A 6,827-nucleotide genomic window follows, 5' to 3' on the forward strand; every position below is an offset into this window, starting at 1 on the left:
CGCAGCTACTTGGGAGGCTGAGGCAAGAGCATCGCTTGAGCCCAGGAGGTGGAGGTTGCAGTGAGTCAAGAGTGCACCACTGCACACCAGCCTGGGTGACAGAGCAAGATTCCATCTTAAATAAATAAATAAATACATAAATAAAAATAAAAGGAATTTAAAAGAGAAAATTCTAAGTGAGTTTTGGGAAAAAAACAATCTTACAGATCCTACATATCTAATTGTATTACTGTATTTGATTATTAGCAACTGTACAACTATAAAAGATATGACACTACAAACCAAACTCAGCAACTATATGGTTTCATTTGATTCTGCTTTAAAAGTTTCTGTAGTCAGCAACAAGACGAACCATATTAATGGAGAGAAATCAGAAGAAACACAAAATTCTAAAAGAAAAAATATATATACTCCAAAGAAAAACTAGAAGAAACAGCTGATAAAATATTCAAGAGGTCATTGCTATCTGGCAAAACTAATGAGTGGGAAAATAACTCAAAGAAGAATGAAAACTTTCTCATGTCTCCACTACTAATGGACAATAGCTTGGGATACTTGTCTAAAAACTGTACGTTTTTTTTTAGAGACAGGATCTCTCTCTCTGTTGCCTAGGCTGGAGTGGAGTGGCACAATCATAGCTCATTGCAGCCTTGACTTCCAGGGCTCAAGTGATCCTCTTACCTCAGCCTCTGGAGTAGCTGGGATCGCAAGTGCACACCATCTCAAAAAACTGTACTTTTGGACAATGACTTTTGGTTAGTGTTTGTTTTGAACTCTGTAACTTAATAGTATGTGCATGATAAATAAATAAATAAATAAATAATAGGCCATTAAACTTTTCCTGATTACTTTCAAGAAAGAATCTCAAGCTTGATTATAATGGTGGAGGAAGCTTCCATTTTAGAGAATAACTTGTTAGTCCTATGTAATTACATTCTGAGAGACAAGATTTGACTTTCAAGTCCTAAAAAGTCATTACCATGATGCTCTACTTTAGTCATGTAACTGCAAATTTGTAAGGGTTTTATTTTCTAAAAACAGGAAATCAAAAGGAATAAAGTACTAGCCAAATTGACAATGATTTCTTTAAATTTATGGGAAACACAGTGCCTATAGTTCATTATTTCAGTGAAACATTTGGTTTGTCTTGTCAATAACTATTAAATGGGGGTAATATATAAAGATGAAGAAGCATTTCATCTTTTTCAATCAGAAAAAGAAAATGCATTTATCTTGTGAATTACCTGTACTGTTTCATGCATAGCAGCTGTATTGCTGCCACACATCTGTGGAAACACAATATCAGCCAACTGTTAATCAAGGATCACTTCCCTTCAAAGTGACTGATGATCCACTGTTAAAACAGCTTATAAAAATAACTTCTTTGAAAAGGTGCTTTAGGGTTTTCAGATACATCTTACCAGTCCTGCTAGCTTAATGCATGTTTGAAAGCTAATTTCTCATAAATATTTAAAGAAGAAATGGCTTTCGAACAAAATTTAAATAATCAATTTTATTTTAGAAATACAACATTATTGGCATTATTTTCATTTCGATTACAAGGAGTGATAATGTCCAAGATTGGCTTTTAAAACTGTTAATGAGCCCTGGCAATGCGAAAAAGATATGGATTAGGTAGATGTAATGAGATATGATTAAAGGGTGCAGGCACTGAAGGGTGTTGGAGAAATTCTATTCAGAAAGCATATAATTAGTGTCTGATAAAAGTACTTAGTAGATAAGATTTTTGAAGAAGAAAGGTTAAGATAAACACATACTTTATGACAAATCTGCTTAATTTTTCCCCTTTGGTTCTCTTACATACTCAATATTATGTTGAAGTTTCATACATAAATAATGTTTGTCGAATACTTGATGCAATTCTACCAGACAATTAGAGTGTTTTAATTGCCAGACAGGAGAGAAGAAAATGTGTTGAAACATCTTATTCCATTTTCAGTGTACATTTCTTTGTTGATTTATGTAATGTAGCTAATAATATACAACCTATCCAGGTTTTAAACAAACAAATGAACTTCTAAAAAGTAAGCTTTCCATAAGTTGCTAAGCAACTCCAAAGGCACATTTTATTAGTTTAATAAATAACATTTAGATGAAGACAAATCCTTAAGAAGATTTCTAACTTTATTTTATAAAAAGTAGAAAATCCAAGCAGGTACCCTTCTGATTTTCTTGTTTCTAAGGCCTCAAGGGTAGGCAAAGTTACTGGCATATTCAGAGTTATGTTTGTCTCACTAAGCAAAACATTTCTTAGATTGAAATTGTTGCCATGATAGAAGTTAAGACCTGGGACTCACAGTGCAGCTCTCCAGAGTTGGAGCTCATGCTTCATTCCCATGACTGAGGGTTTTCCAAGCTCAGAACAGCTGACATTTTGGGCATAGTAGTTTGTGGTTGTGGGGGTCCGTCCTGTGAATTTAACATGTTCAGCAATACACTGGTCCTCTATCTACCAGATGTCAGTAGTGGCCCCAGAGGTGCTGTAACTAAAAAATGTCTCCAGACATTGTGAAAAGTCTCCCAGGGGAGGGAAGGGACAAAAATCACCCCAGTTGAGAACGACTGCAATTGCATAAAGGGTAGATATGCTAAATGGAAAAAAAAAAAAAAATCTAGAGCTTAACTGATGATGAAGATATTTTGGGGTTAGTTGCCTTCTCTCAATGTCTAACATCCCCTATCACTATCAATAATGAAAAATAAGGGGGTAGTACTGATTCCAGTGGTACTCTGGCTTTTGTTCTATGCAAGATTCATTCCTGATTTCATCATTTCAATGCAATCAATTGTATAAAAATTGAGAAGGGACGTAATGATAGCTCTGACTATAGCCATTCTCTAACAGTACTGCATTCCAGAACTGCACCAAAATCTTTTCTCCTGCAGTTTTCCCTATATTCAGTAGCTGGCTAGAATATGTATGTGTATACATATGTATGTATGTATGTATGTATGTATGTTATTGAGACAAAGTTTTGCTCTGTCGCCCAGGCTAGAGGGCAGTGGCGCGATCTCGGCTCGCTGTAGCCTCTGCCTCCCAGGTTCCAGCAATTCTCCTGCCTCAGCCTTCTGGGTAACTGGGATTACAGACACAAGCCACCATGCCCGGCTAATTTTTGTATTTTAAGTAGAGACAGGGTTTCGCCATGTTGGCCAGGCTAGTCTCGGACTCCTGACTTCAGGTGATCCGCCCACCTCTGCCTCCCAAACTGCTGGGATTACAGGCATGAGCCAGTGCGCCCAACCTATAATCATTTTTAAAATAAAACTCAATTTTAGTAATGTCATCCTCTGCTCATAGGGCCACCATGGGTCTTTATTACCTCTACTATCAAATAGAAACTCCTCTGAATGGTCTTTAAGTTTTCCTTCAATTTACCACCAAACTCCATCTCATCAAACATCTTTCTCATCTTTACTTATGCCCCCTTTACTCTTCTTATACACAATCAACTTGCATATTCCAATCTCCATGTGTGACATGTACAGGACAAATTCATTTCCTAAAGTTTTAATAATTATTCCTTCCTTTACTTCTTATCAATATCATACTCTATTCTAAGAATGACAGGACTGCAATTATTGTGAGGTAATTATTTACTGAATGCCTTCAATATGCCAGACACCGAATATGGTTTAGTAGCTGTTTCTATCAATTTACATTTCATTATTTTGCCCAACCAGATTGTAAGTTCCCAGAGGGTAGGAGCAGGTCTTATTTGTATCCCTCTGACACCTCTTAATAATGATGCTAATAAATATGCTTTATATTGACTTGCAACTATAACATTTCAAATTACTGTCACGATTACTAGCTCACTGGTTATATATTTTCAGTATTTCACAGTCAATGAACATGGGTCATTAAATGCTCTAGGGAACAGACTGTGGATTACACAACCGGTGCTCAGTAGATACGCATTTAATACATGATGAGCGATTGAATTCAGTCTCACAACTTCACAACTCTTAACTGGTTACAAAAAATTCTTTTGGCATTTAAAAACAAAAGTTATTATAGAGAACAAGAACTGCCGAATGAGGCAGAAGACACAACACGGAAGTGAATTAAACTATAATATAGCAGCAGGAAAAACAAAAGAGGAGTCTTAGTTTCTGCCTCAAATTCACTACGAGAATTTAAATTCATTTCATAAGGTCTTGACCTCTTATCAAATAAAGCTGTTTTAAAAGAAAGCAAAATGCTAGGCACAGTGGCTTATGCCTTTAATCCCAGCACTTTGGGAGGCTGAGGTGGGAGAGTCACTTGAGGTCAGGAGTTCAAAACCAGCCTGGCCAAAATGGCAAAAGCCAGTTTTTACTAAAAATACAAAAATCATCTGGGCATGGTGGTGCACACATATAAGCCCAGCTACTCAGGAGGCTAAGGCAGGAGAATGGCTTGAACCTGTGAGGCAGAGGTTGCAGTATGCCAAGATGGCACCACTGCACTCCAGCGTGGGTGAGAGTTGGTAAAACCCAAAAACCTGAGAATCACAGCATTTTACCTCGTATGTATAAAGAAGTTCAAGAAAATATTTTCAGCACAGGTGTGTTGGCTCAGGCCCGAAATCCCAACACTTTGGGAGGTTCAGGCAGGCATATCACCTGAGGTCAGGAATTCCAAACCAGCCTAGGCAACATAGTGAGAACCCCTCTGACAAATAATTAGCTGGGCGTGGTGGCAGGCGCCTGTAATCCCAGCTACTTGGGAGGTTGAGGCAGGAGAATTGCTTGAGCTAGGTAGGCAGAGGTTGCAGTGAAGTGAGATCGTGCCATTGCATTCCAGTCTGGGTAACAGGGCAAGACCCTGTTTCAGAAAAAACAAACAAACAACAAGCAAACAAAACTCTACATAGTTTTTTCAACAATTTTTGGTGATTTGCCCCACACCTGTTTGGGGGAGTCCCTAAATAAATAACACTTAAGTGCCTGTAAAAACCATGTATTTATTAACTTTTCAACTGAATTCAGCCAAACACAGAAGTCAACTGATTTGAGGATACCCGTTAACCCTAGGCACAATATGCCTAAAGACAGAATATCATTTATCCAGTAATTCTTTCAACATGTATTGCGTGCCTACTAAGTGCAGACACTGGCCTAGGACCTGGAGGCCTAAATCTCAGCTGCTGGTATGAATTTGTACAGGGAATTCAGAAAGGGGAAAGTGATCTGAAAAGCCAAAAAAGATTTGTCTTCAATGAGCCTTTTCTCTCCACCTCTAGCTTTCTCGACCCTCAAATCTATGGAAGTGAAAAAAACTAAAGGACGTTCAAATTTTAAAGAGAAATTAAAGAAACAAGTTTAGGATCCCAGCAGCCACCTGGAAGATAGTGAAAACAGTTCCCAACGCTATCCATCATCCATGTGACTGGGCGGAAGTGCAGGAGAGCAAGGGGGCCGGAAATGCAGGGCCCGGCGCGGGGGAGGGGAAGAGTCACGGCCCGCGAGGGTTGGAGACCGGAAGTGCAGGTTCTCCCGTGCGCGGGAGAGTGTCCCTGGACAGGGCGTGACGCTAAACCTAGGTCGCACGAGGCCTCTCAGAGATTCCTCCCACCACAAAGCCCCATCACAGTACAGAAGGCTTTTTGCAAAATAGGAATTTCTCAGCTTTTCCGAAGAGGTTCCTAAATGTGGCTGTAACCCTGACGTGAGGTTTGTAGTGAAGGGTCCGCGCTCTTCTCGCAGGGTTTTCTTAGACGAATGGGCGTCCCCCAAACCGGACGGGGAAGGGAAGGGACCCCTGGGCCTGGAGCCACGCGGGTGGGGCCGGGAGTGCTGAACTGCCCGGCTAAATGCGGAGCGGCGCCCCCTCCCTGAAGACTAGGGGAAAGAGGGACGGGGTCCGGGCGGACGCGATCGCAGAAAGCGGTCATTCGGGGGCACCGGAGCTCCGGCGGAGGCACCGAAAATGTGGCTGTTGGAGTGGTTGGCAGTGGCGTTTATTGAAAGAGGGGCGCTTTATTCTCTCCTCCCTCCTTCCCCGAAGCCGGGGCGACTGGCGGCGATCAGGGCCGAGAACTGGCTCCGGCCTCTGCGGACGCCCGAGGCGCGGGTGGCGCTTTGTGAGAGGCCGCTGGGGCGAAAGGGGTGCGGGGACGTACGCAGGGGGGCTCTTTTCAAATTGAGTTGTTCAGAATAAGGCTGTCTTCAGTTTTTTATCTGGGGTATAGAAAAGAAGCTAGAAACTCGGAGTCTCTCTGTCTCTGCCCCAAATTAATTGAGAAATTGTCAGCTTGCCCTGCAAATGCACTTCTCTTTACCTCTCTCAATCTTTTTCTCCATTCTCTACCACAGAGTCGCTCCCGCCCCTACCTTCATCCCACACATTTCGAGAGTCCCCTATGTATTCTACAAAACACAAAACGACCATTTGAGCCACTTTAGTCCTTCTCAGCATTAGGTGACTGATTTACATCAGAATAAAACTAGAGTTTCTTGCAGGTCTTAATGTAATTAAAATGCACCATCCCTGTATGTTCCCAAAGGAGTAGGAGGAAAAGTGTTTGGACAGGGGACTGATCTTCAATAGGTCTTCACAGCTTGGTTTATACCATCACTTTTAAGCTCTCTTCCACCTAGTTGTCACTGAGAATTCGGTTTGAGAGGAAATGGCTTTCTAGACGATTTTTCATCTAGATGATTTTTCATCATATTCAACTAAGAGTCTTTCTCATCCTCTAGCTCTCTGAATGTCGAAAAATATAATAGAAACTCTGCATTGATTTCCAAAGTTCTGATTTCCAAAGGAGCCCTAACTGTCCTGTCCTGCCTACACTGCCTGCCCTCTAACATCCTGGGTA

The sequence above is a fragment of the Papio anubis genome, chromosome 7, assembly GCF_008728515.1.
Source record: "Papio anubis isolate 15944 chromosome 7, Panubis1.0, whole genome shotgun sequence".
Classification (NCBI taxonomy): domain Eukaryota; kingdom Metazoa; phylum Chordata; class Mammalia; order Primates; family Cercopithecidae; genus Papio; species Papio anubis.